The sequence below is a fragment of the Haemaphysalis longicornis genome, unplaced genomic scaffold, assembly GCF_048455015.1.
Source record: "Haemaphysalis longicornis isolate Haplotype H1 unplaced genomic scaffold, Haemaphysalis longicornis Haplotype H1 scaffold_1, whole genome shotgun sequence".
Classification (NCBI taxonomy): Eukaryota; Metazoa; Arthropoda; class Arachnida; order Ixodida; family Ixodidae; genus Haemaphysalis; species Haemaphysalis longicornis.
Window position 1 is genome coordinate 145,801,052 of NW_027526203.1, and position 21,750 is coordinate 145,822,801.

The 21,750-nt window shown below is 48.1% G+C and overlaps 1 protein-coding gene across 3 annotated transcripts in view; it reads left to right on the top strand.

Annotated features, from left to right (window-relative positions):
* The first annotated feature begins 11,996 nt into the window (after window positions 1-11,996).
* Window positions 11,997-21,750, top strand: part of LOC144137605 (cysteine/serine-rich nuclear protein 2-like) — a 39,160-nt gene continuing 29,406 nt past the window's right edge. For 2 of the 3 annotated variants that reach the window (XM_077669549.1, XM_077669542.1), the window contains exon 1: window positions 11,997-12,207. The gene's annotated coding sequence lies outside the window, so the exon portion shown is untranslated. Of the gene's footprint in view, window positions 12,208-19,234; window positions 19,674-21,750 lie in introns of those variants that run through there. The other variant, XM_077669558.1, reaches the window with a different exon arrangement.

Below are 21,750 nucleotides of genomic sequence, written 5' to 3' on the forward strand. Positions count from 1 at the left end.
CCTCCTTTCCCCCCTGCATTGCGCTCCGAGCTGTTGTACGACATACCTCCCGAACTCTCTTCCTTTCCCTTGGGACTGCAGTTTTGTGCCGCCGCTTACGTATTTCTCTGTCCAGTGTATTTAACAACCCGGCCGTCTTCCCCCGGGCGTCAAGCAGTTGTGACAATACAGTTGCCCTCCCCGCCCATGCCTACCAACCGACCATCCCCCGAGTCTCGTGCCCTCTCATTCGCTAAACCGGACATATCCGGAAATCCACCGCCGAAATGCAAAGCAAGAATAAATGCCAATCTGTAGAAAATGATCGGTAAGAGGGCACGCAGAGATCTCCTGTATACAGGCTCTGAACTGATCATTGAACGAATTGCAAGTGGTGCAGGTACATAGCGGACCCGCCGCGGTGGCTCGTTGCGCTGCTGAGCACGAGGTCATGGCGGCCGCTTTTCTGATGGAGGCGAAAAGCGAAAACGCCCGTGTGTACGAGATTTCGGCGCACGTTAAAGATCCCAAGGTGGTCAAAATTAATCCGGAGCCCTCCACTGCGGCGCGCCTCACCGCCCGCGTTGCGTCGGCGCGTTAAACCCTTCAATATCAATCAATCAATCAAGATATCTGAGCGGTATGCTTTAAAGAAACCTCAACTGAACTTGGTCCGCCATAACTTCCCTAGTGCATTCAAAGGTGGACGTTTATATATTTAGGGGCACACAAAAAATTCCTTATCACCGGCTGAAAAAAACCTATCTAACAACATGTAAAAATGTAGGCGTGTGTACATCTGCGCGCAACATTGTGTTACAACTGTCGGAAAACTTTGTGCAGATTGGAAATCTCGTTATGCACACTAAAAAAATTTCAGGGAAGCTTGCACTCACGCGCAAGACATGAATAGCGAAACGGTTGTAGGAGAGCATTGCCGGGCACATAGTTAAGTTTCAGCATCATTGTTTATTTGCATAGTTGTGGCGCTATAGTAATCGTCGTTCTTCTTCGCGGCGAGGGGTAGATGCGAAATCATCCTCAGCATTCCACCAGCTCACAGCGAAGCTGCAGGATTTCTTTATACGTGAGCACACAAGGACACATCCCCACGCATTTGTAGAAGTTTGAAATTGTTTACGTATGCATGTTCTGTCGTCGCTTTGCACTGTGCTAGTAGTAGTCATCGTCATATGCATAGATATCGTCGGGTTCCTCATGCCAAGCATTACATGCGCGGTGGCCCTTGACGACAGCACTGGACTATTTTTGTTTTGTTTTGCTAAAGCACTGCGCGGAGACCCGGCGGTCGCCACGAGGCACGCGCTCACGAGCGCTCCGCATTTTCTCGCTCCTTTTTTTTTTTTCTATAGCCACTGAGCGTGCCGGGAACGCTCGGCGGTCGCCGCGAGGCACGCGCTCACGAGCGCTCCGCATTACCTTGCTATTTTTTCCTGCAACGGCGAACTTTTGGCTTGTACAACAGTTCCGCTGTTTAAAAAAAAGTGGCGCAGCTTGCACTAGGGGTGCAATTAAGTCTCGAAAAACAGCAGAGCTGGCAGCCCCTCTTCCTTCGTCGGATACCCGGCTGTCGCACCTCGCATGGATTTCCGAACTTGCCGCTGAAAGTTCTCCATGACCGGCAGGCCCAGATCGTTTTGTCCGCAGCCTTTCACATCTCCCCCAAAGTGGACCCGCATTATCACGCGCTAGAACCTGCCACAACCGGCTTCGCGAACTCGGCGTCTGTAGCGGGAGCTTTTCTGTGCTTCCCACTTCAGACGAGAACGCACGTGAACTGGCAAGTAGAAGTGCACTCGAGAGATGGTGGGCAGAGTGTTGTCGAAGGTAGAGCTGGCCTACGCCAGGCGCTCCTCACGAGGCGCACCCTTACATGTGCTCGGCTGAGCTGAGTTTTCTGGTAACGCTCCATGGTGGAACGGAAAGCTTAAGCAGCTGCTCTGCTGTCAACAATTTATCGCCTCGCTACTATTTGTACGAACTTATATAACGATCATGGGCATCACCCGAAAACAGCGCATAGTAAATTAGTGGCTAGGCCACGGTGGAAGATAGAATGAATAAAAACAGTGTCACGCCTCATCTGGTGAAGCCCTTACAACATGGTTAGTTTCTCTTTTGCGAATCAAGTGCTGAGAATATAAACGCCCCTTGTGAAATTCACACGGCCTTCAACATGATATGGTGGTGGTGGCCCGAAAAATGGCGCATACCCACTTAGGGGAATTGGCCAAGAAGAGTTATGTTTTGATTGCAATCAACAAGCGAGGCAAAATAATGGAGCAGAAGAAAGAATTTGGTCTAGGTTAATGAAAGAGAGAGAGAGAAAACACGAGAAAAAAAACCACAGAGAGAAGAATAGGAAAACTATAGTAAAAATCAGCCTAATCGGAATGTTTTTAACACTGCAGACGAGCTGTCTCCGAAATGAAGGAGTGGATGGCGTTGCACACGTCCCTATGGCATCGGCCCAGCCTAGTACCCCCAAACGACAAAAGCACCGGTACAGTTAAAGGCAGTCCAAGACGTAGCAGGGGAATCTCCAGCAGCCTTTTCCGATGGTTGGAAAAACGGCGGCAAAAAAGAAAGAAATGCTCTTCGGATTCAATTTCTTGGCAAAAGTGGCACAAAGGGGTGGTTATCAGATTTGCCCTGAATAAATACCGATTAAGTGGTGGCACACCACAACGAAAAGAAGTTATCAATACTTCGCACAAGCGAGTTTGGCATAAACTTCTCTCCCAGCGGTACCTGAGGTGTTCAAGTCCAGGAGAAGTGTTCAGACCATGGTCGGAGGCATCTTGATTGAACAGGTATTGGCGATAGCGTGCCAACAACACGCAAGAAAACGGGGGAAGAACCTCGACGATCGGTAAAGCCAAAGCTGTTTTAGCTAATATGTCAGCGGTTTCATTGAGGGTTAACCCACAGTGGCCGGGCAGCCAAACGAGCCGAATCTCCCGCACATGAGTGGGGACGCAGGAATAAAAAGTTTTGGCAATAGGATGTAAAGTTTCTGAAGAGAGAGCCATGCACACGGACAAGGAGTCGGTGAGTAGCATCACGGAAATTGAATCCGAAGAGCATTTCTTTCTTTTTTGCCGCCGTTTTTCCAACCATCGGAGAAGGCTGCTGGACATTCCCCTGCTACGTCTTGGACTGCCTTTAACTGTACCGGTGCTTTTGTCGCTTGGGGGTACTAGGCTGGGCCGATGCCATAGGGACGATATGCTTTCTAAGCACCGGTCATGCAGAAAGAAAAGGAAAGACGAGTAAGCACTATCATCATCGCAGCGACGAGAAAGCCGGAGGCTAGACTTGAAGCAACAGCCGTCCGGTAGTCAACCGCCTTCCTTGAACCCAGCTATATAGTTCCCTTTAACTTATTCAAATAAACCCTAATCCAGCAGGAAACTTAAAAATATTTGTTCTCAGGGGGCTTCAAATAATAACATAAAGACCACTGTAACGCACGCGGTGGGCAATCAAAAAACGAAAATCGAAAAAAAGGACACTTGAGGAAAAAATAGAACCGACAGGGAATTCAGTTCCGTGCAAGTGTAATGAGAATGCCTTAAGCAAAAATTGTTCGCAATTTTGAATGAAGTTCCGAGGGGCCGCTCGTAGAACGAACTCTGCGGCCGAACCCTGTCCCTGCAGCCCCGCTGAAGGAAAGGAGAGTCGCCACTGTAACAGCGATCCCCAGTCTGCAAAGCGGAACTGCGAGGTGCTCTTGCCGGATGCGTGAAAACCAACGACAGGATACTCAGGCATGGTGTACGAATGCACGTCCCTCCTTATCGCGACAGCTTCGCGTGGCAGAGGCTGTCATCCGAGGCCTGTGAAAATGTCCCTGTCTAACCGCGGTACTCCACACGAAACGGCAGTAATCGTGACCTCAAGGGGTCGACGCTAACGGCATTATTTAAATGGTCTTTAGTGGATCTCGGATGCTTCAAGCCCTGCAAGGACAACTAAGGACGTCCTTGCTTGCCCTGCAGGAGAAGCATCCTGCCAAATCTGACAGCAGCCCTGACTACTAAAGTAGAAAGCGCCATCAAGGCTGCAACTTTGATTGATTGTGAGGTTTAACGCGCCGACACTACACAGGCGATTAGGCGCGCCGTAGTGGAGGGCTCCGGATTAATTTTGACCACCTGGAGATCTTTAACGTACGCCGAAATCTCGAACACACAAGCGTTTTCGCTTTTCTCCTCCGTCTGAAAAGCGTCCGCCGCGGCTGGGAATCGAACCCATGAGCGGAGAGGGACGCGTATCCGCACGCGTATTCGCACTCTGGAAACCGGCTCGGCGGCGGCCAGCCGCACGCATGAGGGCTACAGGACCAGTTTGGGAGAGGGGAAAACGCGCGTGGGAACGCGTCGCTCGCCGGATATGTGTCAGGCCCTTTAGCCACTGAGCCGGTTGCAACTTAGTTTAAAGAGGCCCCCGAGGGCCCAGGAATCGAAACAAGGTGGGCTTATCTTATGAAGCGGCAAGCGCAATCTTTAATTATTAACGCCCGTCGAATGAGTAACCTTCAGCGGCCAACGAAAAGGGCTGGCCAAACGCAAAGCGAATCTACTAGAAACAACGACTGTGAACTAAAAGCATGCATTTAATTTTATAAGGGCCAAATCGAATGCTACGAATTCTGGGAGGGGGCGGGGAGGGGGGGGGGGGGCGAGTTGAGATCAGCCAGGTGATTAGAGAAAAGCCAGCTCAGCGTTAGAAGAAAAAAGCCTATTCTGCATTTTTCTTCACCCAGGGAGGCGTCTGTAGCAATTTCTGCACCAGCTTAAAGGGAGACTAAACGGTCTTGTAAAAACCATTGTGATTGTGAGAATTCGATACTTCGTAATTTGAGGGGGAACGTAATCGGGAGGGTCAGAAGGGAACTGTCCCATCAACACGGGGAGGTACAAATGATGCTAACAGTGCAAGAAGATCGTGTATACTTGCAGATGCAGCGTCCTTGGCAACTGCAGTTGACTCGGAATCAAGCTCCATCCTGCGCGCCAACGGCCGAGTTATATGCTCTCTGGAAAGTCTTCACAGTAAGGGTACGAAACCTAGCCTACAATGGAGGCACATGCACTATAAAATAAAATACTTGGTCAGTTACTCCAATGGTAATTTAAACAGATGGCCACTAAGCTGCACGGCGACTGGCTGCTGTCACACGGATTTTCTACGACGATTGACTCTGGTGCGTGGTCGTCCCACTCGGTGGAGCTCGCGAAACTTGGTTGAAGTGGTCGACACCACTGAGCCGCTCGACTGGCGTCGTCGTTCTAATATCATCGTCATTATCATCATCATCAGCTTATTTAAGTCCACTGCAAGATGAAGGCCTCTCACATCGACCTCCAGCCGCTCCTGTCCTGCGCTGCTCCAGTCCATTCCCTGCCTCCAAATGTCCTTATTTCGTCTCTCCATCGAGTTATTGGCCTTTTACTTCTAGTTTGCTTTCTAGTTGTTTAGAGGTCGCCAAGTTTCCGCTCCATAGGTCATCACTGGCAGGAGGCATTGGTTGTATATAGTTCTTTTCAATTATATAGAAATAGCTTACCTTTCATTATTTGGGAGTGCTTGCCGAGTGCACCCGAGCCCGTACTTATTCTGCGCCGAATTTCATTCACGTGTTTGGGATCAGCACTGACCGCCATCAAAAAGTTACCACAATTAGCAGGCATAGTTTCTCGCAACCGCCTAGCATTCCCTCTCCATATTGTAATGGTGGTTTTCTCAACAACTAAGTAGTCAACAGCTAAATCTAATATAGACAGACGTACTGCTCACTCTGCAAAACAGTTTTTACGAGCTGTTGAAAGTGTACCGAAGCACCATCATTCATGTGACTTATTCACAAAATACATTGTTGTCCCCACCTCAAAATCATACGACAATCGACTTCGCAAGTTGTTTAAACAAGGAAATAAATGCGCTGATGGTATTATTCAGAAAATAGCTAAACTTGAAAGAAAAAAACTAGCATCTTATAAGACACGTCATTTTGACCCATGGAAAGTTACAACTTGTAGAATGACATGCGGTTTACAAATGATAAAAAACAGACTACTTCGGATATTGAACAGTTAGATGCTGGAAACATCAAGCGTGAGAACACCACTTTTATAACATTGATCGCGCTTTTCAAAATGTAGTACATGTCATTTCTTTCCTGTTTTTCAATGTTGTTTTTCCTGTTTTTCAACTTTGTACTATAGTTGTGGTAATTTGTTCATTGCGCTAATTAATTTGTTCATTTGTGTTAATGTGCTAATTTGTGTTGTGGTTTGCTTGCGTTCGCACGCTATCAGCCGCAGATCTGTAATTAAAAGCAATCTGGTATTCATCCTTGTGTTACAAATAACTTGTAGCGCGCCTATAGTATACAGTAATGCTTTCGTGTTTTTCGTCATTGCAAAAAAAATGCTGTTGCTCTGTCAACTTTTATGTACCATGCCAGTGAAGGGGCCTGCGGCCATGTCAAGCTGGTTTTTTGCAGCTTTTCCTGCAGGTCTGGATCCTAGCTGCATGCACACGATGTAAAATAATGTTCTATTCTATTCCAATCTATTTAACGTTTTGATTTGGGCTGCACTAATAGGCTCCACAAATTTCGATTTTTGAGTTGGCGTGGACGCCTGCCACGGCAAGATGGAGCCTAAAAATCCCCTTCTGACGACACTGGAAAACATTCAGGCGGCTAGAGGCTTTGGCTGTGGGGCTCAAGAAAATAGACGACGACGACACTGATGATGATAATAATTATGATGATTTTGTGGTTCTAGAAACCAGAGTTCGTTTTTTTTTTTTTTTTTTCCGCGTCCGAAATGACGTTTTTCTTCACAGAGGTTGGCCCTGCCTTTCAACTTATCCTTGAACTAATTCGAAGCACAATTTGTTTACAGTTGCAGCTTTCTATTCCCTTCAAACACCCGACATACTGTGATAATTAAAGGTATTATTTGTTCGGTTAGGAAACAGCCATCGTACTCGCGTGGCACTCTAAATGAGCTTGTAATTCACCTTGACGCGCGATACAATCGTCGTCGAGTAAAAGTAAAGGAAAATCGCTTGCTCCTCCTTACAGGAACACCAAAACTCTAGGGATGGTAAATGTGCCAGTATATAGCAAGTTACAAGAAGAATTGAAAGAACGCGACGAGGGAATTGAGTAACTGTTAGCCTTTGCAGGCGGGTCGTGCGTTCTGGCAAAATGACTCGGTGGTATCGAGCCTCTCGTTTTGCACCACGTACGCGGGTCAGTTTTTTTTATTTATTTATTTCAAAGCCAAGATTTGTCTAATTGTGACAAGAGCTAGAGGGCTGAGCCTCTCGTTTTACTGCAAAGCAGTATATGTCTAACCCCCCAGTTTTCATTCCGGTGTCATCGATTTACTCGGCACCCCTCTCAGGCTCCTCCTCGCCACGCTGACACCTCTTTCACAACTATTTTTCCCCTCGCCTCTACCGATGCCCCTTTGGCAAGTTGCGCAGTCGGCAGCTAACGGCGGTAGTGCGGTTATCAGGTGATTGCGAAAAATGAACAGTAGCACGGGTAGGCGTGAAAAATTGCACTGACGATTACTATACTCCCTAATATGAAATTTCTGCGCAGCGCGAACTGCAGTCTTCTCGGTCACGGTGCATTTCTGCTGCGTCTCAGGAAGTTTTCGCGTGATCAGCGAACGCCCGGCGGCATGCGCTACTCTGCTGCTACCTCGCAGCGCGCTGCAGCCACCGGCCAGCATGTTGCAAATCGTGTTTGAACCTCCCGCGTAAATGTCACGTGGTTCAGATTAGCCCCGCACAATGGAGCAGCGAGGACGTTGTTTCAAGTCGTGTTTGAACCTCCCGCGCAAATATCACGTGGTTTGGATTAGCGGAGAATACAACAGGGCCTGGGAACGTGTCAGGGGGAGGGCGCTCCTTGGTGGCGACGCATGAGACGTGTGAGGGAAAGGCAGTGAGAGATGACGTCGTAGCCGCACCTGTCGTATTCCATCTCACTCTTCGCTAGACGCTCATCTGCGTTTTCTTTCTTTCGTCGCTGCTGCGTTCCCTCACTCGGTTAAGCGGCCAAAACAGACTCCGCTACCGCGAAGTTCAGGTATGGCTGCCAAAGGGGGGCCCCCTAAAACGACCGAAACCCGCCGTCGCCGTTTGCGCTGAAATTCCACTTCGCCAAGTAGCTGCAAATCCCTCCCGGTTGAGAAGAAACTTGTCTAGTTGTAACGGCGGCGTGAGCCCATATTTCTTTTTCAGCTTGGATGGCCTCCTGAGCGACATTTTCGCCGGCGTCTTTTACGCTTAAGTATGCGCCGACACCGGTTGCCGGTTTATGCGCGCATGGTTTGCGGGCGGAAAAGGGGGGGTGCACGCACAGGAACGCTTCATGCCGCTGCCCATGAAATTCTGGTTGTGCTAGTGGGAGATTTAGATGTCGAAATTGCATGGTTCAATGCGCTTAGTCGGCTGTCCTCCTTAATCGAGCGGTTCGGTGTAGGTTGATGTGTTGAACAGACATCTTACACAGACAATAAGATGTCTACGAGGGGGAAGGGAAACGTACAGCCACATGTTCGTACGCGAGAGTAGAGCTAAAGGGCTTCCAGACTGTAAATCTTTACGGAGCCCTATGCATGCCGTTCGTTTGGAGGAAGAACAAGAATCGAAGCGTTGTTCCGAACACAAGCGCGAACGGGCGCGAAAACAACGAAAAGCTGCTGGCGCAGCCATTACCGCCTCAAGTTCAGTTCTTCGAGTAGCGGCGAATCCCTCCCGTATGAAGAGCAACTTGCCCGCTTGGAACGCCGGCGTGAGCCAATATCACTTCTTCAGAGGGCTTTCGGGGATACTTTCGACCGCGTCTATCACTTCTAAGCACGCGCACATGACCGGTTGCTGGTTTATCCATGCGCAGGTTTGTAGTGGAGAATAGTGGGAGGCAGTATGGGGGAGCGTGCACGAGCATCTAAAGGTTTCATGCCCGTAATGATGGATGGCACGTCCGTTGTGGTGGTGCGATGTTTAAATGCGGGCGCTAAACGGCCCGATTGAACCTGTCCAGAGTCCTTAGAGATAAAGCGGATTGTGTTTGTGTGTTACGCAAACACTAACATGCTTACGACACGGGCGATACAGGCAGCTCCATGTTTGTCTGCAAGTCAAAGCTTGAATCCTTCAGAGGTTCATTCAGCTAATTGGCTAGGAAATATGCTCCTTTGCAAATTACAACAAACGTGTTTTTGTCGTGCACTCCATGGATTGCGTCCAGATTTGCAGGTCATCCTTCTTCACAGAGTGGAAGGGCACTAATTTTTTGTTAACAGGATACCCCCCTCCCCCGAATGCACCAATTCTGAGCCCCTGCAGGTGGCGACAGCAGTCAGCATGCTCTGTGCAAGCGCAGTGGCTCTAGGCACATCTAGTGTCACCATGGAGGAAAGAAAAGGTAGTGTCACTAAATAAGACGCCTCGAGCGCGGCCTGTAGGGGCGCCACTGAAATCCCCCTAGCGGCTCGTTACGAAAGCAGCCGCGGGAGTCCGCGCCCCGCTCCCCAGTGGCACCGCTGCTTTTGCGGCACGTTCACGACTGAGATTTACCGTTTGCGGTAGTTTGAAATCCATGTTTATGTGGAGCAGTCACTCTGTTCGCAAATGGGGTGTGTTTACGAGAGTGTAAATGTTTCTGACGCGATTGGTCTGTATAAGCGCCAGGTGTGTGCCACAGGCCAGCGTCGCGGAACCGGCGTACGGTGGAGCCGATTGTAGTTACACTGACCTAGAATTTACTAGCCGTGTCTGCGTAACCACCGGTTCCTCAGATGTTCATGCTACGGCTATACACTACGATTTAAATCGGTTTTGTGCGCTTACATAATCAGCAGACACTAATACCTGACGGCACGCCAGTTACGTTTATTATACCTCAGATATTGATCACCACCATTTACAAACCAGTCTGTTAATTTCGGGAATATTCAACAAAAGTACTATGGACAATGCATAATTATACTCCGGGATCAGCACACGACAGAGTCGTCTTGTCGTGAGGGGAGCGCCCGCAAACATTCATCTGCTACATGTATCCCCTGCGCGCAGCGCGGAGACGGGCTTAGAATATAATCCGCATCCGCGACTAAATGCTTCTTCGAAATATCGTCATATGGCACAGGGAGCCTGCAGAATAAAGCAGAAACTGAAATCAGAGGGTCTTATCACATACCACACTCTTCCAACGACACCTTTCATCGCTTAATTGTTGAACAGCCTACCCTGTATACTTCCACCGCAGTACGATCAGGCTCTTCGTTGAAGTAGAAAAACAAAAGTAAAGTGAACGCGAGATTTGTGTGTGGAATTACTAAAACGTTCATTGCTCGATTTCGCTCCGCATTTGTACACAGCGTCCCCTCACATCTCCCCTGCCCCCACCGATGTCTCGCGAAATGGCCGTGAATTTCGCGTATAGTTGGACTAGTGAACCCTACCTAGCTTAAGTTTCGACGAACGTCTTTAGCATGTCAGAAGCTGCACTGTTTTTTTTTTATTTCGGTTAGAGCTGTTAGGTTTCTTAATTCCGCACTTGCACAGCAGTTATTTTTCCGTAGTTTCATTAACTTGCCTTGGTTCTTGCTATATGGCGTGTGTGGGCACATATTTAACGACGCACAGGCTTGTAATTTACTTAACATATTTGCATGGTTTATATTCCTAAAGCAGGCATTAGTTATTGTCCGGGATTGGGTAATCACATCCCCGAAACACATTTTTCTGCGACGTACATATTCGAAACGAAGCCGCGTTCGTTGTCCACGCTGCAAAATGAAGCCAACCTCTCATTGTGCCAGTATCAGGTCTAAACGAGGCGACAGTAGAATTCATTCGTGCCTGATGTTTTGGAGGTGACATGGGTGATATGTTGCTGCCGTCGCCGACGCCCGGAAGAGCGGCGACGAAGCGCGCAGAACCGCCTCGCTGGGTAGCTCTTGCAGGCGATCGCGTACTCTACGAAGATGCAGCTGCTTTTTAAGTGACCTAAACGTACTCTTTGCCTATAGACGTCACCATAACAAGTTTTTTTAGGGCGCGGAAAAGCGAAAAGAAGCGAAACAGAACCAAAACACTGCAGGAGCTCCTATCAGCCACGCAGCGCAAATCCCGTCAACGCCGCGGAGAAGCGGCGGCAGGCGGCGCAGCGATCGCGAAGCTACAGCTAAGCACAGTCCTCCCTTCGCCTGTGCCAGCGAATGTGACGCGCGAAAACATAATCTAATTGCAGAGCCAAGGCTACACCGGCTACGCCGGGGGCATCACACAACAGAGCAAGGCACGTCGCTTTCCGTACACCATGGTAATTCAAATGCGAACATCTTCGACAGACCTCTGTTTGGTTGTGTTAAGCTTGAGGAAGAGGACCGCTTTTAATAAAAAAGCCCTTGGTCGGTGTATTTTCTGGTAATTTTCCTCCGTGAAGTTCGTGGCGCCACACATGTCAAGCGAGCGGATGACTACGCCAGTAAGCTATGCGGCGTAAAACCTGCCATGGCTTTCTCATTAATTATTTCTTCAGGAACTTATTAGCACAAACCACAATTTTTTTACTATAGTGTAGCAAGCACGAGAGAGAGAAAAAAGTGAAAATGAGAGAGAAGACACAGTCTGTTAATTAAAAGTGGACAGGTCAACACAGCTTGTGGTAGACCTTATCGGGCCTTATTACGTCAAGACGGGATGATTATTTGAAATACTGGTCACAGCAGCGAGGTAAAAGAGTAAATCAAAAATAGAATAACAGAAACTACTAAAGGCAAAACACTAAGGGAAACAGCAAAGGCGGAAACACTACAAACGTAACTTTGAGAGTCGGAAAAGGTTTTGAGGTGGCGCCATCGTGCGGGCTCCAGCAAAACAAAACAGGAGAAAGGGCAAGGGGCCGGTTTCGACCTGGCTGTGGCGGCAGGCATTGCCACACTGTAGGATACAATGGTTTGGGGTAGTCGGAGGAGCGGTTTGGCGTTCGGTGTTGGGTTCATTCGGTCGCCATTCATTCCATTGGAAGCTTAGATCGAAGAAGTGTTCGTCGCGACCCATTTCCGATCTCTTCTGACCCACAGTAGTGCTCTGATATTCTGCAGCCAACGGATTAAGTTATAGTAGGGGTCCACGGAAGGCCTGCGATGCAATTTTAGGAAGGTGAGTGCTATGACGGCTGGTCGCGTTTATTGATGTCTGATCTGGCCTACTGCTGAACTACTTTGACTGAAAGGCGCCTGTTTGTTGTATTCCCTCCGCGTTACTTTTCTCAGAGTGTCGTGTAAATCGAGTTTACGAAGGAGCCTGTGGCCTGCGCCGGTGTGCCGAGATATTCTACTCGACGTGCGCGTTCGCTCATTCGGACGTTACATCTGTGTGAACGCTGTGTGAAGCTAACAAGAGTTGTGGGCCTTCGACTTGTTATATACGGCAACGGAGCTGAGAGCGCTGGTACTGGCTATTTTCCTCGCCCGAGATTGGAATCCCAGCTCGGCCGATATTATCGTCCGCCTAATCGTGCTACATAACACACAAATAAGGCTCCGCGGCGCTGATAGTAATAAAAGGCAGGTTAACAGCAGCGAAATATTCGAACTCTTATAGAGTACCCAGCCCTAGACAGCTGTGCGAAGCTCGGGTAATTTTTCTCGTCGTTTTTGTCATGGCTGAAGCAGTGACGCAAAAAAAAAAAAAAAAAATTCAGCTGGTGCAGCCATATCAGCGTTCCCCCGTTTCAGAGGTAGAGAGAGACGCTGTGGTGGACGCGGTTTGACTTGCGCTGCGCTGATCAATGCGTGTTTTGTTTCGTTTTCAACTCGCTGCACCCCACGAGGCATTTCAAATGAGTAACCGTGAATGTCGCCGGCAGGTTTTTGAGTGCCAAATTTTTGAACGTGACTATCCTGCCAACGGATCCCGTGAAAGGACGCGGAATGCGTGCGCGCAGCACGTGTGTTGTAAACTACCGGCGTGCTTTCAGCATGTAATGGTGGGTTTGATCGATCAGGGGCCGGCGCACGAGCCGTAGGCTAGGTTACCGTACGCGGCACCTTGATGGCTGGTTAGAGAACTCGTTCCTTCTGAATACGGTTATCGTGCTCGCTAAAGCGCTGTATCCGTGGTCGTGATAATCCTGGCGTCGCTTTCCGTCAACGACGCGGTCTTGTGGTTTCACCGTATTTCGATAAGCATTGTAGGCAGTACGTGAGCCGCGCGCCTCTCCCTATGATCACTTGATCATGATCACCCTTGCGAAAACGCCTTGCGTCACTGGTAGTATAGCAAGGTTTTTCTCGGGCAAACAACTGAGGCTGGATGTTTGAGGACATGCGCGATTCTATTTTGAGGGAACCATAGCGTCTGGTGCGTAATGCATGGTGCTGATCTGTGGCGACGGCCCCTTTTTGTTTGGAAACGTTTGCCCTTCATTTCTCAATCTACACCCCGCGGGTAATTGTTTTAACTACATATTGGAAGCTAGGGGTCAAGGGGAACTCCTGTGGGCTTTGCAATCATGCTAGTGTTTGAAATGGGCAAACGTGGTGCCTGACATGCCTTTCAACAACACTCCTATTTGCCCTTGGAGTGCTGTTGGAAAGCTTTACTCGGCACGCATTTGTAACCTCCATACGGTCAGTCTAAACGGTGGTGCTTGACTAGCAGCTTGGCTTTTACTGCAAAGCAGTTTGTGGTGCCCTTTCTGAAAATTTTTTTGTTCGTCGTCGTCGTCATGCCAAAACTCCGAAAACAGCAGGCATCGTCTTTTGCATGCTTGCAGGCATGTGTCTGGGACAGGCCAAAGATTGTTGGTTGATGGGGAGGTTCGGCGACAATCTGGTGTGGTTGAGAAATACCAGGAAACGTCTGCCGATGTACACCAGAAATATTGCCCATAGTAGCCGCACAGCCCTTCCCATATGAAAACTGCGGTAATACGAATGCCAATGCCAGGTGACTGTGCTGCCAAGTAGGGGCACAAAGCGCACTGGCGACGAGGGCCTCGTAGTGCGGTCTCATCCGCAGTTTCATACTTATGTATGCCAGAGGGAAACCAGTTGTGTTTGCCTCAGGAGCCGCCATAGCAGCTGATGGCATCCCGTTCTTACTTGGCTTGGCTTGCAGCATGTTATCTTGTGGCGCCTGGGATGTGAAAAAAGTCTTGAGAAGAGTACAGCTGTGTGAAATAGAAGTGCAATACTTCTGAGGGGTCCACGACACCTCTCTTGTTAAAGCGCGGCTCGCCTAGGCACCAGTAGCAGTTTTCTCTCTGGTATGCAGGGTGTTACGACGATAATTGGAACAATTTAAAATTTTTTCCTGAGCAAACCGCTGCTCTGTTCACACTCAAACTTCGCATAAAGGTCGCATTTTGTGGTCTATTTTGTCTGACACCGAGAACAACGATGGTACTTCCCTGCTTATTGTGAAAATAAATAACGATTTTTGCCTATGAGAAAATGGCAGCCGATTTGGACGTGCAAGCCAGTGCAAGCTGATTTTAGGACGGCGCCACCTGGGGTATGCAGAGCAAAACGGACTATGGGATCCATGATAGGAAGGAGCCAAATGTGGCAGCAGACGATCATAAAATCTCTTGTCCCTAGTTTACGATGATCACGAGTAGTTTTCTCAACAGCTGATACCAATCATAATAAAATATTTCCACGGTTCATCGTTGCCAAGAAACATTGGATTTGTTTCCTCACCTGCTTTCACATTTTCTGCTCGTGTGCTACCTCATTTGGCTGCTTCCTACTGTGGAAGGAGCCAAATGAGGTAGAAGACAATCAGAAAACCTGCTTTCACATTTTCTGATCGTCTGCTACCCCATTTGGCCCCCTCCTGCCGTGGAAGGAGCGTGAATCCCCATTGTCTGTTTTGCCCTGCATACCCCAGGTGGCGCCGTCGTTCCAAGATCAGCTTGCAATGGCTCGCACGTTCAAATCGGTCGCCATTTTCCCATAAACGAAAATGGCTCTTATTTATTTTCAGAATAAAAAGGTACGTACCATCGTTGTTTCCGGTGTCAAACAAAATAGACCACAAATGCGACGTTCATGGGAAGTTTGAGCACGACCCGAGCAGCGGTTCGATCAGGAAAAAATTTTAGTGTACCAGTTATTGTCATAACACCCTGTATATTGGTATGAAACTCTGTGGTCTTGTCAATATGGGGCCTTGTATGAGGCATGTGGAGGATGTGTCAAGCGTATGGATTTATCTCTTTAACTCCTAAGAGTGAGTGGCACAACCACAACAAAACAGGCTGAAGAGATGCAAGTGACTTGCAGGGAAAAAAGAACAAAACACAACGAAAGCTGCCTATGACACTTCAAACACAGCTTGAGGTGGTGGCGGCCGGCGGTTTGGGCACATTGTAAAATTGTTCCTGCAGCACACCGGTTATGAATATGAAATAACCCAAAGGGACACTAAAGGGTAAAAACAAGTTGGCCTGTATCGATGCGGTGCCGAGAATCTAAATACACTATTCGCGACTAGCAGATGTTAAATAAGGCAGAAAACGCCAGAAACATGTAAACAGGCAATGACGCCTCATACACTTCTGGGTGCTACGGTTTGTGGCACCACAAAAGTTCTGAATAGCAAGAGCTCACTTGAGAAGCATCTATAGATGGTTTCCTTAAATAAACAGTTCCCAAGGGGTCGAGCACATGATATACACGTAAATTAAAGCTTTCCATGAACTCGTCGTATCTAAGAAACACAAACGCAGCTTTTATACGCTGTGGGGCAGGCTGCCTCCCTCACTTCGGTCAGCCATGATTGTTTCAGTTTCATTTTCGAAAAGCATTGGTGCGCAATGAGGGAAGTCAATAACCTACGACAGCGAGTGCCGAAGCTTCTGCAGGCAATATACTCAGCAGAAAGCAGCTGAAGTCCCTTCATTTGAAGCGGAAAAAGGAAGAAGATGCACTGCAGGTGGTTAAACGACCCGCCCGTTCTCTGCGTGCAGATATTGCTAACGGTAAAGTATGCCCGCGCCCGGTTTGAACATCGTCAGTTGTGAAATGAACTTCCTGCGAGTGCTTAGCTGACCAATCTGCCCTTGTGCTTTTCCATTCACCTCAAACTGCAGTTGGTAGTCCGTAAAGCGCGCATCGCTCTGCCCTTGTATGTTTTAGCCAGGGGGAGCGCTGGCAGTGACGACTTATACTCTTCACGCTAGGTTCGCGCCGCGTGAGAGAGGGCTGTGATCGCCAGATGATGTGAAGTGAAGGCGCCCTCCTGAATGGCACCAGCCGGTTGCCTGGGACGCCGTGATGGGGTCTGGGAATCCGAAGTAGGCGGGCACACTGGCTGCTCGAGCCATCTAAAAGCGTTTCTCATTTTGTCAGAGAAAAATCATGAATGTCCAAGCCAGCCCCCTCGGCCAGAGAAACGTTGCCATAGTCTGCCATGGCTGGGAGGCGTAAAAGCTACTGTTGCCAGTGTTTATCAGGGCCGTACCCAAAAGGGGGGTTTGGGGGTTCGAACCCCTCCCGAAATTTTTTCCAGGCAGCATGTAAGCAATACTTACAGTTGCTTTCAGCAAAACTACCCCGATGATGATGATGATGATTGCTATTGGTTACCCCTTTGAAGCGGGGTGATGACATGTCATCTTACCAAAAAGGACTAATATAACCATGTTTTACACTCTTGATTTAATACTAGCGCTGCTTAGGGCAGGCACTAAAGTTTATTAGGCCCGAAATACTTTCTTTTCCATGTTACAGGTGGTAACTGTCCTAGGCAATATTCCCCTCTCTGTTTTTCGTCCACCAGCATTCTAATCTTCTTTTCGTCCCCTCGACAGCCTTGAAGTTAACTTCCTCACTGATACCCTTAAATCCTAGGGCTTCTGGAAGCCCAATATTCCCTTCATGTAGATTTGGATGGATACCCTCACATTCTAACACTATGTGCCGCATAGTTTGTTTCTTTTCCGCAGACCACACATACCCCATCATTTTGTGAATACTTCCCCACAAAACTCTTAGTTCGTAGGCAACCTGCTCTAGCCTCAAAAAGCAAAGCACTGCCCTGGGAATTATCGTAGAAATTTTCCTTTCTGATGTTCATCTTCTCAGCCCTGTACATCTCTAACGACGTTTTAGCTTCCATTTTTTCCCTCCATTTATTCGTTTCAATCTGCCTTGCCTCTTTTTTGGTTACCTTGGCTGTTTTGGATTCTCCATTGTTCTTTCCGTATTTCATCGTTAGCCTTCTAGTCTTTCTTAACCACTGCGTGTCCACGCTTTTCAAGTATAGGTACCTAAAAACCTTAGCTGCCCACCTTCGTTGATCCATTACCCTCAAACCCTCAACCTCATCTCAAAGCATATTTTACTCTGAGCTTCTCTAACTTCAAACGACGCCCAGCCCATATCTCCCTGAACTGCTTCGTTAGTTGCCCCCTTCGTTAGTTGACCCCCTTCCCAACACCCCCCCCCCCCTAAAAAAATTTCTGGCTACGGCCCTGGTTGCCAGCGTTTATGCTCTAGACTGCACCGGTGCTGCCTGTGCGTCGCTCGTAGTTGTGATGCAGTGGCTACGTCACGATAAATGATAGGGAAGCGGGTGAGAGAAATGCCAGCTTTGTTTGCTTATTTCTCAGCAAATAACACATTGTTGCTCGTCGAACAAAAGCCAAGAGAGCCACGAAACATGATCTTTCAGTCAAAAGAAAATTTCATTCAGCCTTTAGGGTCCCGTTAAGCTTATCAACAGTGAGAATTACAAATTGTAGTGAAAAAGGTACTGCCACTTACACAGTTTTTTTTTTTCTGAATCTGAGACTAGTTTTGTGCTGAAACTGCATTGCTACTGCGGGTTGTATTGGTGCCTTAGTTTGCTGATGACATGCGGTGCACTGGCAACTGGCCCACGTCCTCATGTTAAATAGGCACTGACCTGTGTACTGGTCTTCCAGGTGGTAAATGCGCAACTGTCATGGCTAGGGGCAATTGCTTTTGAACATTGGGGGAAACTATGGGCTCTTTGCTTGTAGGAGGCTGTTAAAGGGGTCATTAAGACAAAATGCAAGTTTCGTTTGTTAAAAAGTTTTCTTCGTCCTGAAGCAACCACGTTTTTCGTACGGCCAAAACATGAAGCATATCAACGAAATCAAGTACCTTGGCATCACGTTCTGACCGAACTTAAATTGGCACAAACATATAAACCTAGTTTTCTTAAAAGCGCTTCAGAAACTGGGCTACTTGAAGTGAACGTTCAAAAGATGCAACTCGTGGAACGTATACTAACCGGCTACAAATCCGTGATACGGCCTGTACTTTAATACGCCTCCATTGTCTGGGAACCTCATTGCGCCTGCGATATAGCATAACTGAAAAAAGTTAAAAAAGAAGCAATAAGATCTAATGTCATCGTTCTGATCTTTTAGATGCGATGCTGAGAGGAGCATCTCTTGCCGGCGGCCCTGTTCTGCGTGCGTCCGTCGTCCGCGTCCGCACAGCTGCGTCTCCTCCGCTCGCCTCCTCTCCTCTCTCTGATAGCGAACACTCTCTCCCAACATCTGCAGTCGCGCTGCGTGCGGCGCCGCACGCGGCTGCGCACTGTGCGCATGTGTAGTACTCTCTCTCCCCGTGGTCTCCTCTCCTTTGGGCGCGCTGCGCATAGAAGCGGAGTGCTGCGCTCCGGCCGGTCTCTCAGTCGACGGTCGTCCGCGCTTGCGCTTGCGTGCTCTCTTGCCGTACCCGACGATTGCTTGATGCGACGCCAATGGAACCGCCTTCAGCGTCTCATCACACCAGGGTTCCCGCGAGGGGAGGTGGGCGTAATTTTTTGGCATTAGTTACACGCTATTCGTCTGTCAGCTTGAAACAGATAATAGAGATGTTAGGGAAGGCAGATGCAGCAGTGGCTCCTCCTTAGCCAGTTTCCGGCAACTTTCCTATGACGGCACAGAATCTTGTTCGTGCGATTGGTAGCTGCCAACCTAAGAAACATGACTGGTTTGCAGTGGGGGGGGCCTCTACTTCCGTTGTGTCGTTTGACTTGAATGCTGACGTGCAGTTAACACACTGATAACTGTTTCTAGTGCTGGCCCAGATTACATCACTCCTACCTATATTACGTGGGTGTAGCACGAAATTTGAAGTTTTTTTTTTTTTGTTATCGCATTTTTTCTGTTAATAAAATGCATCTTTTCTGGCTGGAATGGAAGGCTAGTTCTTTCAAACTGAACACGTATTTTGTCTTCATGGCCCCTTTAACTGCTTTGTGGCACCTTTCCCTGCGAAAGACAAATTTCAGTACATGCAGTGCACAACCTGCTTATCTGCTAAAACACGCGGCGAGTATAATGCGTATACATTGTTTTAGGAGTTAACCCCGGGGGCTCAACTTCTTAATTCCCCGCCTTTTATATTGGAGGAATGCAAACCGGTTGGGTGAGGACTAAACCTGAAAAGGGGTTTTTATGTGTGTGAAAGATAAGTGGGCCCTACAAGAGGTAGCCGTTTTTTTTTCCAGATGGTACTAGTGACAAGCCTACTTGTGTCTTTGAATGGCCACACCACTTTGTCCCGCGGTGCAGCCGTCATCTTTGTAGACTGCACGGGATCGCCCGCCACAGCAGCATCCTGTCATTGTGTCCACTGGTATGCTGCCACAGTTTGAGACTGAGAATGTGTGTACGCACTAAATTACCACTGCCTAAAGTAGGTCTGGTATTTTTTTTTTCTTCGCAGTAATGTTTTGCATTTTTTGTAGTTCCCTAGGCAGTTTGGAACGAGCAGACCTGAAGCGTTTCTTTGACGACCCTATTGTGAGCATTGCAGACATTGCACAATGCATTACCAATGCAGAGAGTAAGGCTCAGGGGAAAAGCAACCGAGCCACGGATGTGTCAGCAAAATTACAGTAAAAACTGTGCAAATCGACGGGACGGATGAAGAAGGACAACAAGACAGGCGCAGTCTTGTTGTCTGCGCCTGTCTTGACTGACAAGACTGTGCCTGTCTTGTTGTCGTTCTTCATCCATCCCGTCCATTTGCGCAGTTTTTACTGTAACTATGCAACAACATGCATTACTTAGTATCAGCAAAAAGTGCACATCTGTGATGCAAGCCTAGTGTCCCAGGATGGAACCTCACTTGCTGGCTTGGGCTGGAGCTGTGTCTTGGAATGTTGTGTGGTTCGAGATGCTGTGCACACGGAGCATGCAGCATTTTCAAGACCACGGTGACTTCACCCAGCCATGCAATACACAAGCCAAGACAGCTGGCTTCAGGCCACCTAAGCATCTTGTTTAAGAGTCCCAGAGAAATGATTAGGGCCGAACGCCTCTTCTAGGTGCATACTGCAGGCCAGAAGCCCAAGCAGGAGGGGCATAAAAGTGAGCACCTTCAAAGATAACAGCTCAGAATAGGAACACCTCTTAATTCGTGGCACCAATTGTAATGATCGAATGTTCCCTTAACCTGTTGCTTCGACAGGTAAAGGCATCGGGGTATGTGATTGTTGCACTTGATTGGGTGCTTGAAGATATTGGCGAAGGCATATTCAGACATCCGCCAACTTTCTTGTTTTACTACTTTGGCTATGTCTAAGATAATGAACTTTGGAGCGTAACACGAAGCATGAATTCCCAAAGAGTATAATGCAGGAAAATTCCGAGAATACAGGAAGCGACAAGTTTCATCCCTTGCTTATTCACAAAGTAAACCCACATATTCAAATTGATTTGGTTTTCCTTTTTCTATTTAAGTAGTGTAAACCGTGAAAGCTTTAGATGTATGGGTGCGTGTGTACACATAAACAGGATGTAATTTCCCTGTGGAGGCATAAATTCAGTCTGTGTTGTGTCCTCCCCCCTCATTTTTGGTGTGACGCTGACTGTGATTGCTCTCTCCCAAGTCCTTGAGGCAGAATATGACACGTCTCTGTCCACACTATTTTCACTCCCATTAGGGCCGCAAATGCTTCACGAGGCATTTGCGGTCCATTGTGAAGCATTTTCGGTTGGGTGTCCTACTTCTTAGTAGTGTCATCGTTTTCCATATGAGGTCTGGCCTTATTCTATTCCTCACGAACCTGTAGTCACTACCCTTGCTCTTGCTCAGCACCTCAACATCCTCTACCGCATCTTAATTTGCACTTGGAATGAAGTCGATTTCATTTTTCGTTTCATTGTGGGGGCCATAAAATGTCCACATCCTATTCCTTCGTCTGCGAAAGAATGTATGCAGGTTAATCTTCAGGTCATGTCTCTCCCCAAATCCAACCAGCACATAATTTTCCCTCTGTGTGTTCACCTGCTTGCTTGCTTGCTCCTGTCATATCAAGTACCATGCCATTCCCTTATTCATTCATTGCTTATTCGACATTTCCGTAGAAACTGTTGTCCTCACCATCGCAACTAGACCTTGGTGCCTAGGCTTGTACTACCTTTAACTTCTACCTCATATTAGGTTGACCACAGCGGCTGCGACTCTTTCGATAATGGCATATAATCCTTTCACATTTGCTGCTCCTTGTAGATCAAGAATCCACCCCCAGCTTCCCATGACCTCAGTAGTAAAAAATATACCTGCTATTCAGCTCTTTTAATCCCTCACCGGTTCTAACCTTGCTTGATCCTATAAAGGTATCCCAGTTAATGCCTGTGGGCACCTCTAATAGCACAACTGAGCTGCCGTCACTAGAGTGAGTTTGAGTGTTGGTGCCTTTTATGTT